This window comes from Acinonyx jubatus, chromosome D4, assembly GCF_027475565.1.
Source record: "Acinonyx jubatus isolate Ajub_Pintada_27869175 chromosome D4, VMU_Ajub_asm_v1.0, whole genome shotgun sequence".
NCBI lineage: Eukaryota > Metazoa > Chordata > Mammalia > Carnivora > Felidae > Acinonyx > Acinonyx jubatus.
Genome location: NC_069391.1, coordinates 28,737,993 through 28,759,959, shown reverse-complemented (window position 1 = coordinate 28,759,959; position 21,967 = coordinate 28,737,993). Strand labels below are relative to the sequence as shown.

The window sequence follows — 21,967 nt, the reverse complement described above, 5'->3', positions numbered from 1 at the left end:
CAAAGAGATGCCTTCTTTAAACTGTCAATTAACAAAGTTGAGAAAGTTGACTTTTTGATAGTAGCCAATATTGTTAGAAGTGAGTAATATATACACACTCTATCCACTATTAATGACCTTGTTAGTTGATACCACAAGGTACCAATGAAGGGAAATTTGACCCAGAAATAAAACTGTGAGGAGTTTTAGAGATTTTACGTTCCTTGCAAGCTAAAAATTTAGCCTACAATATTTATACGGAGGTCAGCAGAAGATAATGTAGCCACTATATCATTATTTTCTTGTGCCTGTCCTCCAAGCCCCAGTTTCCACAGGGGAAAGTGAAGAGGGCCAGGTGACATACCCATATGTGATAGATTGCAATAGAAGAGAGGAACTGGAACCTAATTACATGGACAGTAAGCTGCTTTACCATTGTTCTGGAGGGAGACAAGATTTTCCACTACATAAATATCTATGAATTTGGAATTTGGAATTTACAAAATTGTGCTTATAAAATATAGATAATTGTCTCTTGAGGTACCCTAAATATCAAAAGTCTCAAAAATATATTGCACAAAAGATGGGATTATCAAAATCAGATTCAGGGGCACCTGGGTGGCTCAGTCGGTTAAGCGGCTGACTTCAGCTCAGGTCATGATCTCACGGTCCGTGAGTTCAAGACCCGCATCAGCTCTGTGCTGACAGCTCAGGGCCTGGAGCTTGCTTCGGATTCTGTGTCTCCCTCTCTCTGGGACCCTCCTCCATTCATGCTCTGCCTCTCTCTGTCTCAAAAATAAATAAACAAAAAAAAAATCGGAATCAAATGAATTAAAAAAAAATCTTATTCCACATGGAGATAACAGTTTCAAGTGTATAAATAATCACCAGGCATAAGGATAGCAAGGAGAGGTTTGAGACCATCAGTACAGTTCCCCAGGTCCTTTCTTGTCACATTGTGCCTCTAAGAATAGTTTATAGTCATGTCGGTTACAAGAAAGGGGACTGTTTCAGTCATTCCCTACTCATTCAGTCACTCAATTTTGTAGTCATTTACACAGCATATATGACATATTCCAGGGACCTATTCCCTATAAAGATAGGTTTGTTTATCACAAACAATTCTAGACAGATTATATAGACCCTGCTAAAAGCATTCCATAATAAAGCCGCCTCTGCTAGCAGATATCAGTGGATCTGCTGGAAGGTATGTCATTAGCGTATTTATTAGGAGGCAGGTGAGGTAGGTGCTCTAATTATTAACTTTTGACAACTCAGTTTCTTATCCATAAAAAAAAGATAAATAATACCTATCTCATATGTTTCTTTTGAGAATTAAATGTGCTAATACATGTTAATACATGTAATGCATGTATTTTGAATAGTATACCTTTCATATTATCTCATATACATATATGTTGGTTAACACCATTATGATGAAACAGTAAAGTCTCTTTTAGGAAAGTGTGTAAAAACTTTGGTATATCCATGTGATAAAATCTAATATAATATTCTTAGCTTTTGTGAAATATTTAATTCAGTAGGAAAATGCTCAGAACATATAGTTAACTAAAACTAGCTTGATTCAAAACTTTGTTCCTATCATATACCTATTTTGCAAGATGCATGCATATCCACACACATATATACAGAATACCAGAAGAAAAGTCCCCATATAATATTCACTGAAGTTGGGCAGATTATTATTTCTTCTTTATACATTGTAATATTTTCCACATTTTCTATAATAAGAATTTATCTTTTTGAAAGGATAAGACCTACAACACTTTAATCATGGGAAGATTTGGCACTGCTAAATTGGGGCTTTTTTTTAATGTTTATTTTTGAGAGAGAAAGAGACAGAGCATGAGTGGGGAAGGGGCAGAGAGAGAGGGAGACACAGAATCTGAAGCAGGGTCCAGGCAGAGCCCCGCCCAGGGCTTGAATTTACAAGCCGTAAGATCATGACCTGAGCAGAGTCAGACTCTTAACCTACTGAGCCACCCAGGTGCCCCATAAAATGAAGCTTATTAAATAACTTTCTGTAAATTCCATTTGTAGTAGTATGTGAACCTTTGTAGTAGCATGATGAACCCAGATTGATTCAACAAAATCCTTTTGTACTAGGTTTTACAAATTGCGGGAAGAATCTGGTTAAGATGAAAAATATTTGCATTAATCTTCTTATGGTGCTTTTGCTTTTTAAATTTGTTTGTCCCCTAAACCAATGCTTGGTTTACTCCTCTATTTATAATGCTTGTGACAAATGAGACCCTAATTAATGTTTCCTACATGACAGACAGGATTTCTTTTTTTTTTTAATATGAAATTTATTGTCAGATTGGTTTCCATACAACACCCAGTGCTCATCCCAACAGGTGCTCTCCTCAATGCCCATCACCCACCATCCCCTCCCTCCCACCCCCCATCAACCCTCAGTTTGTTCTCAGTTTTTAAGAGTCTCTTATGCTTTGGCTCTCTCCCTCTCTTTTTTCTTTTTCCTTCCCCTCACCCATGGTCTTCTGTTAAGTTTCTCAGGATCCACATAAAAGTGAAAACATATGGTATCTGTCTTTCTCTGTATGACTTATTTCACTTAGCATAACACTCTCCAGTTCCATCCAAACTGTTGCTTTTGTTGCTACAAAAGGCCATATTTCATTCTTTCTCATTGCCAAGTAGTATTCCATTGTGTATATAAACCACAATTTCTTTATCCATTCATCAGTTGATGGACATTTAGGTTCTTTTCATAATTTGGCTATTGTTGAGAGTGCTGCTATAAACGTTGGGGGTACAAGTGCCCCTATGCGTCAGCACACCTGTATCCCTTGGGTAAATTCCTAGCAGTGCTACTGCTGAGTCATAGGGTAGATCTATTTTTAATGTTTTGAGGAACCTCCACACTGTTTTCCAGAGCGGCTACACCAGTTTGCATTCTCACCAACAGTGCAAGAGGGTTCCCGTTTCTCCACATCCTCTCCAGCATCTATAGTCTCCTGATTTGTTCATTTTAGCCACACAGAGAGGATTTATTTTGTCACTCAATAGCAGGAGATGTTTAGCTGGAGATTGGCTTTGCTCTCCAGCAGGAATTTTGAGTGATCTAATGGCTCTTTGAAGCTAGAATGGTATGAAAAAAAAAAAAAAAAAGGAAAAAACTCCGAGACTCCACGTTGATGATTGCATTAATTGTATGAAAACAGCTTGATTATAAAACCAGTCATTTACTAATTCATAAACTACATCAATTGATTATTTGACTGTATTTTCCTAACAAATATAAGTGAATTATTGACTTACTGGAATTGAAGGACACCCAGGGAATCATCTAATTAACATAGAATTCAGGGCAATCCACCTACCTACCAAGTGATTAAATTCAGCTGATTTGGCCAAGCAATTTTTTTTTCACTGTATAATTCATTTCCTTTGTGAATTTCAGCACAGGAGTTAAGGAGGACAATTTTCTCAATTACAAGAGGACTGTTCTTTCATTGTTTAGTGTTATCTGAGTAGATGCATTTCTCCACCTCTTTCAAACAGGTTCTGAAGACCCACATTCCCGATTTTACAGATGTGGAAACTGAGATCCAGGATTAGCTAAGTGGTTGCTTAAAACAAAACTGTTGGAGATAGAAATGGAGCAAGGACCTAGGTTTTGGCATCCAATTCCATGTAATTCTTGGTAAGCTACACCAACTCTTTTTAAAGCACTATTTATCAAAAAAGCTACTTGAATCAATTATAGTAGATATGCACACAGGACTTTTTTTTGGGGGGGGGGAGGGAGTCATCTGGAATGAGATGGTCAGGTGTAAATACCATAAACAAATAGATTGGTTTTCACGTAAATGGGTAATCTAACACAGAAGTCCGTCTGTGAAATGAGTTAGTGTGCTATGTGGAACCAGGAATGGGAGATAACTGCAACACGGACAGCTCAAATGGATTAGAATTTCATCTATGGCACACTACACTAAGTCTGCAAGAAAACACAAATTCCAGGTCTGAGTAAATGATGAAATAGAGGGGCTGGCTTGACCAACTTGACCTCAGATTTTAGTTGAGTCTGGAGATGCAGATTAACCAGAGACACCTAAACTGTAAGACTGGGAAAGGCAGAAGATGTCTGTGTACGCTTAACAAAGAGAAAAAAAAGTAATTTGTTAGCCAAACATACACGATTGCATTTGAAGGCTTTTTCATAGATTCTGAAGGAGCAAGGAATATTCAAATATATGCTGATAATTTCTCTGTACTTTATCAATGATACTAATTACCAGGACTTCTTCAGAAGAGGTTGACAGGCTATTCACTTAGCCTCAGTAGCAAAATGTATGAAATGGCATTGCCGAAGGGTTTTAAACCGAGAAAAAATTGAAAACATAGCCAGCTGCCAGATGGAAGATATGTTTGCAGAGCTCAGAAAACTGCTGCAGAGCAAACACTGCTGAACAATAGCAACTGGGGCCTGCTTTGGCACTTGTTATCTATTTGCAGTCATTCATAAAATTTTAATGTTTGGACATTAAACAGAGCACAGAAGAGATATTGCTATGGTCTGCTAAGTGTTAGTGCTGGATTAAGACCTATAGTCAGAATTATGAAAAACACAGCAACACAAGCAGCTATAATGATTGAAGAGAATGTGACTGCTGTTGTTTGTTCATCTAGGAGGATGGCACTTACTGATAAAAATACAAATTACTGCATATAACTTATTTATGATCAGCATGGAATCCTATGACAGCATCAGGCTATCCTGTTTGGCAATGGTATATACTATCATTGGCCAGGTTTATGGAAGTAGTCTCAGAAAATATCTTTCCTCAGGGTATCAATACGTAAGAATGAAGGACTGTTATTTGAGCTTGATTTGCCTAATTATCGTGGATTACTCTAAATTAGTAGGCATAATTTCTGAAGTCAATCTCTGCAGATGCTTTGTGTTCTACAGGAGATATAAAAAGAATGTCTCCAAAATACGATGTGTAGAAGAAGAGTGCAGAACTTGGAGTCAGCCAAAGGAAAGGCGTTTACCTCTCTGTGCCTCAGTGTTTTTGGTCATCTATGAAAACTGATAATACCTAGTTCACACAGTGTTGGAATAATTTAATAAAATACCATAAATGAATGCTCTGGTCATAGTCCAGTTTACGACAAGGACAAAGAACATTTGACTGTTGCTACCAGGTTCCTCTTATAACCTAGAATTATAAACAATGAGGAGGGAGTGAAAGTCTGTCCATCAGAATACCCTAAGAGGGAAGTTACCTTCTCTTTATGACTCACCACTCTCTACCCCACATTCCACACATATCTCAGTATTAGTTATGACTTATTTAACCCCATTTCAGGAATGATCTCTGCACGCCTGCCAGCTAAACCCCAACCAGTGTGAAAACTAGCCAAAAATATATTAATAGTTTTCTTCTTAGCAAGTGGAATTCAGAAATAGTTCACAGCTGACATCCATGCCTGATGAATGAGTTTCTGGAGGTGTTCAAAACTCCAGGTGTCTGTAAGATCATCATGCTGAAACTTCTTGACCTACACTAATGCTGTGCAGTGTCTCTGTGTGAGTGACTACAGACTAAACTCCCTCTGATAGGCTGGGAATACTGAGTCTCTGGCCTCAGCTTGTGGTCATTATTCATGCTCCTTACCAATGTCCCCTCTGTTGCTCTCAAAGCTGTAATGTCACACAAAATGTCTGCCCTATTTAAAATAGAATTTTTTTTTGGAACAGATGTCTGCCTGGCTTGGATTTGAGTTTGGCCAGCGTCCCTGGGGTTTATGATCCTAGATTTATACCACCATTTACTTCTTCCTCACCTTGTGCTTGCACCCTGTCTTGGTTGCACTCTCAAATCCATATAAACTAGTGCCAGTTCACATCCATTCGGTTACTGGCTTTCCGTTCTTGGAAGAGTTCCTAACATCAATAACGCAGCTCAGGCCTAAAGTTTAAGATACTCTTGGTTGCTTTATAAAGGCTCATTTAGTGTAAAATTCATGCAATGGGAGAAGCTAATTTGTGGCTTCTATGTCTTATGAAGTTGTTACACCAAGTTTGCTTAGGTTAACAAACTGGTTTTCTACTGAAACTGATTTCTTCACTTCCATCATATGCTCCATATTCAACAAATAAAACATTTTATTTATTTTTTAATGTTTACTTATTTTTGAGAGAGGGAGAGAGAGAGACAGATACAGAGCATGAGTGGGAGAGGGTCAGGGAGAGAGAGAGGGAGACACAGAATCTGAAGCAGGCTCCAGGCTCTGAAACGTCAGCACCAGAGCTCAATGTAGGACTCAAACTCACAAGCCGTGAGATCATGAACTGAACTGAAGTCAGAAGCTCAACCAACTGAACCACCCAGGCACCCCCAAAAGTAAAACATTTTAAAGGAAAAGAACCAGTTTTAAGATGTTATAAGAATTCACCCTGAGGGTTCCTGGGTGGCTCAGTCGGGTAGGCATCCTACTCTTGATTTTGGCTCAGGTCACGATCTCTCAGTTTCAGAGTTTGAGCCCGCATCAGGATCTGCACTATCAGATTTTCTCTCCCATCTCTCTCTGTCCCTTCCCTGCTTGTGCTGTCTCACTCTTTCTCAAAATAAATAAACTTTAAAAAAAAAGAATTCACCCTGGATTCTGTAAGGGGGAGTAATGGCTTAGGAAGAATGAGAGAACACATTCTCAGTCAATGGAGAATGAATGTGTGATTGTCCTGTATCCAGAAAAATAAAAGACCCAGAAGTGGAATATTATGCTCTGTTATAGAAATTTACAGAAAAGCCTAAACTCTTCTTTAGAAAAATTTTATTTTCAAAGTTGTTTATATCTATTCATGCCATTTATACTTCCTAACAAAACATTTTGGGCAACAGACTCCTGCATAAATTTAATTATTAGAAGCATCCAACTTATGCATGATTAGTTAGATTACACTTCTAGAGTTTAAGACATTTGAAAATGTTATTTAAAAATAACGAATAATTTTTAAGATCTCTCTATTAAAGAGCAATGTATAAAAGAACTAGAAAGTGGTAAATACCTCTATTTCTAAAAAGATGATGAATAGATTCAGCAGTATGGATCTAAATAGGTAAATATTCACTAGTGAAACAAAAACTAGAAACCCATCTAAGTTGGCTAGGAAACATCATAAAGAATGAACCTCAATTAATTGTGGGATACATTGATAAGTATTAGTTAAAATTCATTATGTGTCAGATTATAGAGGTCCCAACCTAGGCAAGTCCCAAGCATTGCTCAGCAGTTTTGGGTGGGTGGAACCATCTCCAGAAGGAAGGAAGGAAGGAGTGCTCCTTGTCTGCAGAATGAGTGAAGTGACCAGTCGTGTCTTTTTATCACCCCCTACACCCAAATATTCTCATTGTCTTTTCCTTGTCCACGTTTGTAGCTAAAATCTTGCTGACAGACAACAGCAAGAAATCACAACCTATTTTCCAGGATGAAAAAAGAACAAGGAGGGAAAAGGTAGTTAGTCGTATTTTTTTCCCTCATTCCTCTTTGTCGTTTCATACTTCCCGTAGTGTTTTTCCTCTCGTGTTCTTGTTTCCTTTTATTGTCTCTGTTTTCCTCTCCATCCACCTATATCTCCTTTTCTTGATCCTTTCTTTTCTATCATCTTCCTCAATACCTCTTTTCTCTCTTTTTCTATTTCTTTTCTTCTCCTGAAAGACTGCAAAAGTTCATATCAATCATTAAATAAGCTTGGAGCAAGTATTCAGCATCTTCATAGGACTTATAGATCAAGATATCAAAAGCTCACCACTAGGAATACTTTAAAGCCTTTATGAATAAACGGTGTCAGCTTCCTCATAAAGACCACCAGAGAAACCTGTTAACCCAACAAAACTGAATTTATTAAACTTACTGAAGCCAAGGAGAGCACCATCTTGATAGTTTCAAAATTGTCTTAAAAGGAAGAAGTTTGGGAAAGTCTTGAAATTTGGAGTCTCTGATAAAGTGTATGTTAAGGTCTGTCAAGATGGAAACTAACTGGGACTGGGAAAAGCTTATGATTTATCCTTTAGTATTGCTGTACCAGCAAGTCAGGATCTTAAAGCAAGCCTTGATGATCAAACAATTGCTCCGATAAGCAAGTTGTATCTAGGTGATGAACTTTTGTCCAAATCATTTACCTGAATAGTTTGGTTTGTAAAAATTTCTTCAAGGAGGAAAAAAGAAAAAAAATATATATATATATATAGGGTTGCAGGTTTATTTTCCTGGTTAAAAAATTTCCTGAGCATGGGGTGCCTAGGTGGCTCAGTCAGTTAAGCCTCTGGCTCTTGATTTTGGCTCCTGTCAGGATCTCATGGTTCATAAGATCCAGCCCCTTGTTGGGCTATGTATTGTCAGCGTGGAGCCTGCTTGGAATATTCTCTCTCCCCCTCTCTCTGCCCCTCCTCTACTCATATTCATTCATTCTCTCTCTCTCTCTCTCTCTCTCTCCCTCTCTCTCCCCCCCAAAAAAATAAACATTTAAAAAAATTCCTGAGCAAGTTAAATCATATTGATATGAGTAGCCTCAGTCCTTAGTCCTAGTAGTTAAATTCTGTGGATATCCAGACTGTATGAGAAATAATGTAATCAAGAGCTTTTAGATTGGAGATACAAGTCTGGACATTCAACACGTGGCTCGCTGACCAACAGTGTTGCTCATCTGGGAACTCATTAGAAATGCAGAATCACAGATCTCATGCCAGATTCATTAAATGAGAATCTGGATTTTAACAAGATCCCAGGTGATTCTTACATGCACATTCGTGTCTAAGAATTGGTTAGAGGAGTATTTCTTGGATGTATCTGAAAGCAATAATCCTCTGATGATCAAATGCTGATTCCTAAGCCCAAACTCAGACTTTTTGGTCCAGAATTTCCCAGGGAAAAAGCTAGGCAATCTGCAGGTTTAGCAAGTGCAACAGGCGATATTAATCAGGCAAATTTGGGAAACTGTTCCAATGCACAGAACTAGATCTAGGAAAACTATTAAAACCAGCTAGATTTTGACTACAATTTCTAAAACTTTGTTCCATCAGAAGAATGAGCTGCTTTGGGAAGTAATGAGCCTTGGTCACAGAGCTATTGTAAGTAGAGGCTGACCATCTCTAGAAATGACAGGGAAGGGAAGTTTGTTCTCTGTAGGAGATAAAACTAGATGATTCTGTGTTTCCTTCCAAATATAAAATGTAGAGTCTTCTAAATCCAGCTGTGATTTCTCAAACCAATTTGTAGAGACACTTGGTAATAAAAGCCAGAGGCAAATCCAAGAATAAAAAAAAATTGACCCCCATTTCTGTGGCCCATTCCCCATTCCCGCTGCTGCCTTTCATTAGAATTTGCTGGTAATTCATCTAAACTGTGATCCCAATGGCACCAGGAACTGAAAATAGATCCACAGGTTCCAGGAAGTAATTAACGGTTTTTCTACTGAGCTCAGCTTGAATTAACTTCGAGGAGTCTTGCAGCTGCCTAGATTTTTCACACCAAGTCATGTCATGGTGCATAATTTGATGCTGTAATTTATTCACAGTTAATTCTTATTAAATGAAGCCCAGTGGCAGTTTTACCGTAATAAGGAAAGAAAGTACTGCTTGTTTTATTGCCAGAAAAATGTTCACTGAGGTGAAAAATCGAGACTCACCTATGATCTGTTAATATACAGGTAATTGTTATGTGGAGTTCTCAAATTGAGCAGCTACAAGAGTTCTCAAATTGAACTGCGATGAAGTTCCACCTCTATTTCTCTTTTATTACTCTGGTTATTTGAAGATTAGATTCAATTAGAGTTTCGCCCTTCTGGTTCAAACCCTAGCTCCAAGTTACACCACTCACACAGGATTTTGCAGCAGATATTGTAACAAAGTCAGACAGCCGTCATTTCATTCAGGCATGTGCTCGCTCTCTCTCTCTCTCTCACTCTCTCGTATTAAAGCTATTATGGAGGAAAAAATAGTCGCTCTGAGGAAGGAGGAAGAAAGGAGCAAAGGGGAGGGGATCTGACAGGTGTGAAAATTGGCTTTGTCAGTCTAAGGCATGGACCTTAAATGCATAACCCGTACTCCATGCCAGTATGCATCACTTGTGTGAGTTGAGATTTCTGTTGGGGGTGTTGTTGCCATGATTGGATAGAAATATAAAGAAGGGAAAGGAAGTATAACAGGTTCTGCGATGTTCAAACAGTCATTTGCTGGTAACTTTTTTTTTTTTAAGAAAACAGTCTTTTCCTCAAGTTTGAATCTAAAACATAATACTTGATCCTGCCCAGTGAGTGGCATAATCACCCACCAACAATTTCATGCTAGAAATCCCCAAATAATGCTCAGTGTTCCTTCTTCCCAGATCCACATTCAATTTGTTCACCAACTCCTGTTTATTTTACCTACTAAAATGCCCTTGAAAATAGCACATACCTGCCAAAGTAATGAGTTAATAATTCATTCTTTCATTTAACATGTATTTCTCAGCAACAATTACATATTGGACACAGTCTTACATTAGGAACCAAGGTTCCTGCTACTCAGGTAGCCCCTTAATTATATAACAAGCCTCTGTCTTCTCTCCCCTACATAAGTCTCTTTCTTCAACCAGAACATTTGTACCAAGGTGATCTCTATGGCAGGTCTGACTCCACTGAAATCTAAATGTCTTCCAACTGGCTGAAAAAAGTTTCCCAGTTTGAGTAATCATGAAAGTCACCTGAATTCTCTGGAAAGAAAGAAAAAGAAGGAAGGAAGGGGATAAGAGAAGAAGGAAGGACAGAAGAAGAAAGGAAAGAAGGAAAGGAGAGAAAGGGAGGGAGGGGGCAGTGTGGGGGGAAGGAAAATTAATCTCCAGTCCCTCTCCCTTGTCAGTTCTTATAGGGGCCAAGAAAGCTTTTTACTAGGCTGCCTGGAATTCTTATTTAGGGAAGTTCAGAAAACAAACACTAAAGACTTCAGCCAAAATACGTAGGTTGGCATTCACAATTCTCCATAATCTACTCTGACCATCCATATACACAGTACTTCACATTCTTTAAGATACTCTGTATCCTCCAGTCCATTTATTGACAACCTTGTTTGCAAACCAAAATAATTATGAAGTTTTGTAAATATTCCACACATGTAGGTCTCATCCCTATAACTCTGGAGTACACGACCCTATAGATCTAGAGTGTGGCCTGTAAACAGCCTCGCGGATTTTATCTGATACACAACCAAGTTTGAAACCTGTTGCCCTAACCACATCACATCAGACTACCAGCCTTTATTCAAAAAGCCAATCCCTTTGCTCTCACCGTGATGTTGTTTCCCTCTGGTTAGGATAATGTACTTCTCTCCCTTTGCTAATCTAGGAAACCAATTTTCAGAACTCTCTTTAATTATCACCTCCTCTGTAAAGACTTATTTGTCCCACCTCAGCTAACAGAAGTTTCCCTCTTTTGAGTTTCCATAATACTTTGCTCACATTGCTAGCCTCTTAGTGCATTGTCTTATATCTGTTGAATAAAACTGCCTCTTCTATTAGATTGTGAGAGTCTTACAAGAGATGGTGATATTTTTCCTTCTATACCTTATGTCCTAGCAACATATCTAAAACAAAAGGTTGGAAAGTAGAATGGGAGAAAGGGGAGGTTGTTGAGAAGGGAACACAATGGGTGCTGTTACTATCATTCTTCAATTTTTTCACCAGAGCGGTGATCACATTGAGTATTCATTTTATGATAATTCATTGAGCTATATAATTGTGATCTGTGTTTATCTGTTTGGAACATGTTTTACCTCAGTATTTAGTTTAGAAGGGAGAAAGAGAGATGGAATAAAAGTGTCCACCATAGTGAAGCTGAACCCATGGTCCAAACTCAGGAAGGAGACTAGCTGGTTCTTTGTCTCTCTTCTACATTATCACTTTGTCCTGAACCATTTCCTTTAAAGTGGTTGGGATCTACTGTTCTCTGCCATAGTTTCCTCTTTTATCAAACAGAGCCATGGAATTTATGGCATAGTTCTTGACAGTCTGGTGTAACTTAAAATAAGGAGTGTCAGATTACTATTAAATAATTTGAGAGAGTACAAAATTCTGATTCTAGTCAAATTCTGAGCCAACACTCTGATTTCCAGCCTTCTACGCCTCCACAATTTAGTAGTTGTGAGCTTCAAACATCTTATTCTATGTTTTTGAGACCCAGTTTCCCATATAATGAAATCGATTTTTTCATTTGTTAAACGTACTATATGCTAAACTCTATTACTATATGCCAGACTTGGGGCTTAACACTGAAAACCAGACAAGCTTGCTGCCCTTAAAATGCTTACAGACTATTGGGGAAAGTATGATTACAACAATATCAGGTAAGAAGTGCCATAAAAGCCCCTTATGGAATGTGCATGCCTATCGGAAAAGATGAATACCTCCTGTCTAATCTACCTCATATCAAAGTCCTATTATGAATTTCTAATGATATATGTACAATTTGGTCCTACCTAGGTGGCAGGAGAGGAAGAGGGACAGATTATAGAATGGAAAGCACATTGCAAAAGTTAAAGCCTTGGGTGAGATTTGCATCTTATAAAGTTGACTCTTGGTTGACTCTTGAGTGATGGTTACCTATTACAGTGGGCATTTGTTACTTCAACTCATACTTACTGAATCTCAATCATGTGCAAGGCACTATGTTAATGACTAAAAATAGAGCAGAAAAAAAGACAGAGCTCATCTCTGCCTTTGGAAGATCACTGGAGGAACAAAAACCAGACAATTAAAATATACTACAAGGAGTATAATAGGGAGGTTGAGATTATGTCTTTTGTACATTCATATCTGAGAGAAACTGACCTAAACTTGGGAAATTGGGAAAGCCTTTCCAGGCCTGAAAGATAAAGAGGAATTAAGCAAGAAAGGAAAAGAGTGTGAAGTTCTGGGGCTTTGTGATTTGTCCAGTGGGAACAAGACAGACAAAGATCCAAAAGAAAAGAATACAACAAGTTCAGGGAACTAAGAAAAGTGTAGAATGTCCATGAGGAAATAAATGCTAACTCCTGAGGCTGCAGAGGCTGATGTGAACCATTTCATGATAGATTCTCACAAACTTGGTAAACTGGGTTTCAGAGTTTTGACTTATATTATGGAGGTGAACAGAGACATCAGAACCCCTTGTAAGTATTTTAAGCAGCAGAGTGACATGTGAGTCATATTTAAGAAAAAAAAAGTCACTTAAATTGCAATTTGAGGGGCACTCAGGTGTCTTGAGTGTCTGACTCTTGGTTTCGGCTCAGGTCATGATCTCACAGTTCGTGAGTTTGAGCCCCGTGTCGGGTTCTGCACTGACAGTATGGAGCCTGCTTGGGATTCTCTTTCTCTCTCTCTCTCTCTCTGCCCCTGTCCCTCTCATGCTTGCTCGCTCTCTCTCACTCACTCTCTCTCTCTCTCAAAGTAAATAAGTAAACTTTAAGTAGCAGTTTGAGAACTTCCTGTGGTTAAAGCCAGAGGGGGGCAGGAAGGTAAACCAGGCTAGGCTCCCTGGCAATTTATACTCAGCACATAACACATGGTGTGCTGGGCCATAAACGAAGGCACAGGATCAGCACGGTGCACTTTCAAGAAGTTAACATTTTGCTTAGAATTGGGGATAAAATAAATTTGTGTTCTGTATTTCGGGAAGTTTCACCACATACTCATACATACAAATTCAGCAGCACCTTACTATTCTCAGGCAGCCAAGCTCATGTTTTCATCATGAAAACTTGCAAAGTAGAAAACTATTTGTAGCAACCAATTAGGAAACTTGGCACTTGGGTGCAGTCCCTGAGGCTTCCCAAAGAAACAAGTAACAAAGATGATAGCACTGCTCAGCCACAATTAGTGACTCAGTACTAAGCAGCAGTCATGAATATAAAAACCATGGGATGTACTTAGATGTTTATTTAAAGTATGGGCTTTATTATTGGGGAGATGCAAATTAGTCTAAATTTCGGTATCTGTTGTGTGAAAAAAAAAACTGAACAATTATTGCACGAAACTCCCTTTCAGCAACATTTAAAAGCCAATCATGCAAATTTTGAAGGAAAATCATCAGAAGTTTGGGAGCTAAAAAGAGAAATGTCTTGACTAGGAGCAAAACAATAAAAAGAACAATCAAACAAGCAAATGAAAAATTGTCTGACACTGTCTTCAAGATCACTTTCAAAATCATTTTGGAAAGAAATATCATATTTAGAAGTACATTTAGAAAAGTGCTATGCTGCAAATATGGCCAAATCTGTTTTGAGTCAAAAAGGGGTAACCAAATACTTCCCATAGAGATCTCCCAAACCAGCACATTTTAATATATTACAGACATAAGAACAACTTGTGAAGAGATTGAGGTAAACCTGCTTATTTTTACAACTGCTTGAAAACATTGTTATCATTTGAAAAATATTTGTAATTATTATTATAAAGACATTTTCCATAATTTGAGTGAGTTTTCTAGTAAAAAAGGAGTTTGAAATTGTATGTAGAAATTTCCTGGGTGACTATAAGATTATTTGTGATTTTTCTGCGCTGGGAGTTGTATCAGGATACCAGGTGTCATCAACATGGTCTGAAAACTAGCTTTTGGTTTTTTTCACTTATAAGCCTCTTAAAGACATCTAGACATTAAATAAGTAAAACAGAAAAACCCCATAAATGGAATAATTTAACAATTCTAACATAAATGTAACTAATTCTGTTCCTCTGTCACGCACCTGTTCCCTTCAGAACCATACCAACAATTAGTGCTATGATAGCAGCAACCAACACAGAGTGGATATTTCACTAGAGAGGTAAACTACACCCAGTCTGGGGAGTATTTTATTACAGGAATGTGCATGCTTTCAAAGGTATTAAGTAATTTGTATTCTAGAAATGCTCATTTTCCAATTCCAGTTCATGGGTGGGAGGTTCTCCCCACCCCTTAAGGAATTCTCTGGACACCAGCGAGGCATCCTACAATTCCACATAATTCTGACATTATCTACCCAGAGATAGTATCCACTAAGGGTTCAGTCCTACAAGAGTCACCTGCCTCCCCACTTCAAATGGCACTTGCAAGTCCAGGTTGTTACCTCTACTTCTGACCAATGGGCGATAAACCAGAGGTTTCTATGACCCCTTCCTTTGGCTCAGTTAATTTGGTGGAATGGCTCACAGAGCTCAGAAAATCTGTTTACTGGGGAAAGGGTGAGGAACTTCCACACTCTGAGCGAACCACTCTTCCCAAACCTCCACGTGTTCACCAGCGCAGAAGCTCTCTAAAACCTTGTCATTTGGGGGTTTATGGAGGACTCATTTACAAAGGTATGATTGATGACATCATTGACTGTTGACCATTTAACTCCATCTCTACTTCTCTCCCTTCCCTTGGAGGAGATTGGGAATGGATGTGGGGTCCAGGTACCTGAATATTCCAATGTTCTAAATCACAAAGGTGGTTTCCTTGACAACCAGCACCGCACCCCCCACCCCTTCCAGAAGTTACCTAACAGCTTTCCAAAACTCACCTTATTAACATAACAAAAGACACTTTTATTGCTCTTATCACAGGAAATTCCAGTGGTTTTAGGAGCCAGGACCTAAGAGCAGACCAAATTTGTATTTCTCAGAAATCATAATATCATAAATTCATAGAAGTTTTGTTTTGTTTTGGGGTTGTGTTTTAACTTATATAATGTTTTGAAATACTTAGGAGTCTTGAAGTGAGAAAGGGAAGGAGTTCGACATTGACAGGGCTCAGAGGACATCCACATGTTGTAGAGTTGAATAGGCACCTCTTTTGGAACACAAGGGATGTGGTATTTCTATCAGTTTCTTTTATTTTCTGTATAAGCCTATTTTCCTCTTTTAAGCTGCTGTGCCAGGGGACTCTTGAACAATTGAACTTTACAGGCCCTGGTGACTTTTTGGCCATCTGCCACATAGCTCCTTTCTCAACTATAAAGCTATACCACAAAATTGAAACTAGAAGAACATGGTACCTCAGGGTTTGGGCAATTCCATTTCAAGAAATAATTTATGTGATTAACAACACAGTAAGAAACAAAACTGTGAGATATTGTACAGTCCTGTATTCAAAAAAAAATTATTTCTACAATATTTCTATTAGAGATAGGGGAGCCTGACTGTCCTGGCATCAACTGAGAAAAGAAAAGTTGCAAATTAGCTTGCCTGCAGACAATTTTTTTTAATCCTCAGTTTCCTAAAGCAGAAGATAAGTCTTTACTTCTCATATGTAATATCTGATTATGATATATTGAGTGCAGTTTTTGACAGATTCATTTGACTAATGTCTGTGTCTGAAGTTCTGAATCTTCTCTCGTTACCTTATTATTATTACTATTATTATTATTACTATTATTATTATTATGAGTCATTTAGTTCATTTAGCACTTAGCAAACGTAAAGTTTCATTTCCTGGTTTGAGCCAAAAATTCTCAAAATTAGTTGGATGTGGAGTTATTTTTTAAAATATCTATAAGTAAGGATGCCAGGACCAACAGTAACCATCTAGAAATGCTCTCTTTAGTGAACTTGTCTGTTTATTTCTCTAGACTATAAATTACCTGAAGGTGTGTGTGTATGAGTGTGTGTGTGTGTGTGTGTGTGTGTGTGTGTATATATATATATATTTTATTTTCCTTGCAGAACATAGAGCCACAGAGTGTGCCAATAAATTTTGATGAATGAATAAATGAAACGAAAAAATTAATGAATGAAATATCTAAAGTGTCACTGAGCTAATGGTATATATAAGAAAGGTATTAGATATACAAATTAGTTATTATAAGGCACTTTACAAGGAATACCAAGGACACTGTTTTGTCTCAGTAGTTAATACTACTTCTTTTGTCTTCTCTGAAGTCATCCTGAAAAGTAAATTGTGATTGTTTCCTCTAAATGACTCAAAAATGAGAACCCCAAAGATATTCCTTGAGGAGAGGGGGGACAGAAAGACATTTCACACAAATAAGGAATAAACAAACAAAAGCCCCAAATTATGACTCAAGAAAAATATGTTGGTAGTACAATGTCTGAAACAAATTGTCAATTCTGTCTTGACTTCTGATGTTAAAGATTTTTATATGTCTGTATACATAGTACCTTGTACATATAAGGCATTTCTTTCTATGTCAAGCAGATTATGGCATTCTTAAGAAATTTTCAATTGCAGTCCAACTGTTAGGGTTCTGCTCTCCAAAAAAAAAAAAAAAAAAAAAGGAAACCAAAATGTTAATGAGAGTGAGAAATTATGCTTCCGAATTGTCCTGAGTTTCCATTTCTGATATCATTCTGTATCACAACTTCCTTCTTCCTCATCAGCATCAGTATCTCCCCCACTAGAACATAGGCTCTTTGTGTCCAGAAACTATGTCTGATTCTTGTATTTCCAGCAACCAGCTCAGTGCCAAGCTCATAAGGGGTAAAGTAAGTAGATATCTATCAAGTGAACAAATGAAAGAATGAATGAGCATAAACATGCATCTGGAATATCTGTAGAATACGATTTCAAGTTTATGCACTGGCAGATGAAAAAGACTGTCAGGATTAATCAGAAATTAAACTATATTCTGTACAGCCAGAATTTAAGAAAATTGTTGTGATTCACATGTACCTGAGCTTTACTGCCTCATTTCCCCTTCTGTTTGGATTTTAACACAGGGAAGGGAAATTCAACACTTACAGAATACATTACAAAGAGACCAAATCTATGCAATCATGAAACCACAAAATGAAGAATGAAAATTTAGGATACCTTATTTGAAATTATTATGATAAAAGTAAACATTTGGTGGAATACACAATTTTTTTAAATAGAAAAAAAAGACGAAAGCAAGATTATATTATAATTTTATAACACTTTCCAGTTAATAAATCATCTTTAAAAATTAAAATTGGCAAGCATATATTTGATGTATATATAGTTGTATATATACATACATATATATGTATATATAGTTTCCACATACATGTCCTAGATTATTACAGCATATATTCATAAAAGTTATTAGATAAATATCATCTGAACTTCATAAAACCTTTATAGGTAGCTGAGTCCTAAATATGATTATATTTACAGGTCAGGAAAATGAGTGTTAAAGAAGTTAAATTACTTGCTCACCCACACAGGACCAAGATTCAAGCAGGGATCCTGACTCTAGTCACATGAAAAGTGTCAGCTTGCATGGTCATCAATTCCCAGAGAGCTTATGAAAGGTATGTGGAAGTGAAAGAGCATGTCAGTCTGGCTTTCACCCAGACCACTTTCCTGTGTGCTTGTTTGACCTGCCTATGTGTCCATGGCTCCCCAGTCCTCTGCATCCTAGGGCCGCTGTTCCCTTAGTCCTCTTAGCCTACCATTTATCTGCTTTTGCCACCCCTCCCCCAGCCTCAACCCCAGTTCTCAAGTGATGATATTAATCCTCTTGCTTCCAATTCAGAAAAGTAATCAGACTTTCTCCTGAGATGCTGGCATCCCAAACTGTCTTTGGGACCAGGTATAAAATATTCAAGATCAGTGTGGGGTCTATAATGCATGCTAAATGTCATTTAATCTTGGCGCTGAACCTAGCTGTCCACCTTTTTAGCTTTAGCACCAAAGAGGAAAGCAAGGATCTGTGCTCAGACCTCCTGAGAGTCTCACGACGGGTTGTGAGTTACTCAGCTTTTGTCTACAGAAACAGAAGCATGGGGGCGCCTGGGTGGCTCATTCGGTTAAGCATCCACACTCTTGATTTCTGCTCAGGTCATGATCTCACAGTTCCGCGAGTTCAAGCCCCACATTGGGCTCTTGTGCTTACATTGCAGAGCCTGCTTGAGATTCTGTCTTCCTTTCTCTCTGCCCCTCCTGCCTTCTCTCTCTCTCTCTCTCTCTCTCTCTCTCTCTCTGTGTCGCAAAAATAAACTTAAAAAAAAAAAAAAAAGAAAGGAAGAAACAGAAGCATGGGCTTCAAGATGTTGGTCAATATCCATGCGTCAGGGAAACAAGCCACATAGATTCTCTTCTCCTATCACCTGGAAACCACAGACTACCCTGGCTTCCTGGCTCCCCAAGGACAATCTCATCTGCTAAAATACTAAAAAACAGTGAGTTGTGGTATTTGTCAGGGAGTGGAATCATCATATAATGCAACCAGACTTAATCCAGTGCTGGTCTCCTGGGGTTTTACCCTACCACCTAATCAGTACCTGAAGTTGCCCTACCTCCCTCCCCTGCCAACCTCCCAGCCTTGTCCCACCACTTTGGACATCAGTCCACGGAGGTTCTTTCTATCCTTGTACTAAGAACCAGAGGCTCCTGCCTGTAAGCCAGACCACAGGAGCCTCAGGCAGCAGTGTACTTACAAGTTATACAATTCTTTTATTTTTTAATTGTCTCACTGAATTTTCAGTACAAAAGTTAAAATTCTCAAGATTTCACAGATGAGGAAAGTGAGCTTTAGAGAAATTAGAAGTGATGTTATAAAACTAATTTAAGTCAGAGGCCCAGTTGAAATGTAGGCAGTCTGATTCCAGCTCTGGGGCAGGAGAAGGGCAGTAAGGGGTGGTGGGTACAGACAATGGAGACTTTACCGCCACATGTGATGCTCTGATACCTGCTGCCCTAGGCAGTGGCATATACCAAGGAGGCCTTTCTTGTCACAGTGCTTAAAGCCCAGTAATGCTGAATTAGAGGTGACCCACTGGTAATGGCAAAAAAGCACCAATGCAGCATTTGGACCATTTTTAACCCTAGTTGCTTTAGTCCCGATACACTGTTAATGGAACCACACAGGGAGCGAGGATAGACCAAAGGACTTCAGAACATGGACATATTGGAGAAATTTTGGTTTTCCCTCCAAGAGAGTCCTTTCTTAGGAAACACTCTCAAACAGTTCATGGCAGATTTGTACAGAAAGCAGAATCTATTCAGTGCCTCCCAATTACCCAAAGTCCCTGACTCTCTACCACATCTTCAAGGGCTTTGTGTTCTGCCTCTGCTCACCTTTCATACCTCATCTATCCCTTCAGCACACTACCAGTATGACCTGTCTGCAGTTCCACAAAAAAAGACTGTGTTTGCTCTTATGTCCAGGTTTTTTGTTCACACCTTTGTTTCTGTCTGGACCATACTTTTCAAGTCTCTTTTTTCTTTTGTTATCTTCCACAAATAAGCTTAGCCATTATTATATTTGGAAAATCTCTCTGAATTCCCCTAATTACATTAGTTACCCTGATGTGTCTTTCTCTGATCACACACTGTACTGTACCCTCTTGGTGATGATGTCACTCAAACATAAGCTCTTGAAGACTCGAGACCTTTCTATATACTAGAAATATGTCTGGTACATCGTGTACACTCCAAAAATATTTATTAATTTAATTTTTAATTGTTACTATTAAAGAGAATTGTTAGTTTCAAAATTGTCTAAATTTATAGGAATTGGAGTAGTAGCAAATGTGGACAGAAATAGAGGGATAGAACCATAATAAATGGCAAGTTAAGTTGGGGTAGATCAGGAGTGGCCTTTGTGCTAGATATTTTTTCCTCCCTTCTTGATGCATTTTCCTTCCTAATCTATCCTTCTCTGGGTTCCAAGAGGCCAAACTTTGGGGACTATATTTGCCATGTTCCCTTACCAATCTGACTTCCTTTTGGGTTCTGCTAGGGGATGCACCAGATGGGAGGTTATGAAGCACATATTGAGACATTTGTTTTCTTAGCTCCCTACTTGCCAGGCTGAATCCCAGCTATTTAACTTCCAAAGTGTTCATCTTCTATGAGTGACCCTCTCCTGAGGCTGCAGCTCTCACCTAGTTCAGGAATAGAGGCTAAGGTTTGCCATCAGTTGGGAATTTCTCTTTACCCTCCCCCCCCCCACATTTGTAAATGGCTGCCTTTGTAAACTTGTAAATGGGTGCACCATCTTCCTTCAAGGAACCTAAGCTATACAGCCTTATATTTCATGATATTTGGACTCAGTTATGTAGGAAATGAGAACCCAGAAGGTTTTAGAATATCAAGATATCCATACAACTTGAATGTTAGCAGGAAGAAAAAAAAAACCTGTCACATTCTTCTCCTTAGGAGCAGAGTCCTTGCCTTATTTGATGCCGTAACCAGTGCTTAGAGGACTGTATGATATACATGGCCCACAACACATGCTTATTAAACAAAATAAGTAACCTTGGAAACAATTGATTAAATCTGTGTAGCCTAAAGCTTGGATTTTAATCAAGTACAGACAAAGGGAGTACTTTTTTTTTTTCTTTTTAAAAGAGTCTCTAGTTATTGGAAAGAAAGAGCAACAAAACAGGTAGATTCCAGAAAAATCCTATAAGCTAAAAGCCGGCAATCTAAATGAGTAATTCACCAAGAAAGTAGGACCTGAAAAGCACCTCTTCCCATGTAGGTGTTGTTGTACTGGCTCTTACACAGCCATCTATACTGTGACCACAGATAATTCCTCTCAGTGATTAACTGCATGGGGACAGTGCTGCAGTGAGCAATTATTGCTTTACAATCCATAAGGACAGACCAGGAATCGAAGGCATTATTGCCAGCAAGGCACCATTTACCTCATCCTGCAGACATCACTCTGATATCAAAAGGTGGTTGACTTTGATAAACTTTCCAAGTATAGAGCCTGTGAGGATATTTTTAGAATCAGGAGCCTGCAAGATAAGTACAAGATGCCAAACAGAACTGAGGAAGTGAAGGGGGGAAAGGAGGAGGAATTAAACAAAGAAAAACACTGCTAAATTTCCTGAACAAATTCTTCTACTTCCCCCTTGTGGCCAAATTTCCCAAGAACTATGATTTCTTTATGCCTCAAAGCAACATTTATTATTATTCTTTGGGTCAGATTATAAAAATAAAACTTGTTTATTACAAAAGATGGAAAATGCATTGGAGTGGCTAGATAGAATGCCTAGTGGGGATGCATAAATTCTGCAATGGGGTTTTATTATG

The 21,967-nt window shown here is 38.3% G+C and overlaps 2 long non-coding RNA genes across 2 annotated transcripts in view; both read left to right on the top strand.

Annotated features, from left to right (window-relative positions):
* LOC128312154 (uncharacterized) overlaps positions 1–4,629 on the top strand; it is a 110,627-nt gene extending 105,998 nt beyond the window's left edge. Inside the window, exon 3 of the long non-coding RNA XR_008291068.1 lies at positions 3,526–4,629. This is a non-coding gene — a long non-coding RNA (uncharacterized LOC128312154). The remainder of the gene's footprint in view (positions 1–3,525) is intronic.
* Positions 4,630–17,954: 13,325 nt separating this feature from the next.
* LOC128312153 (uncharacterized) overlaps positions 17,955–21,967 on the top strand; it is a 71,998-nt gene continuing 67,985 nt past the window's right edge. The window contains exon 1 of the long non-coding RNA XR_008291067.1: positions 17,955–18,231. This is a non-coding gene — a long non-coding RNA (uncharacterized LOC128312153). The remainder of the gene's footprint in view (positions 18,232–21,967) is intronic.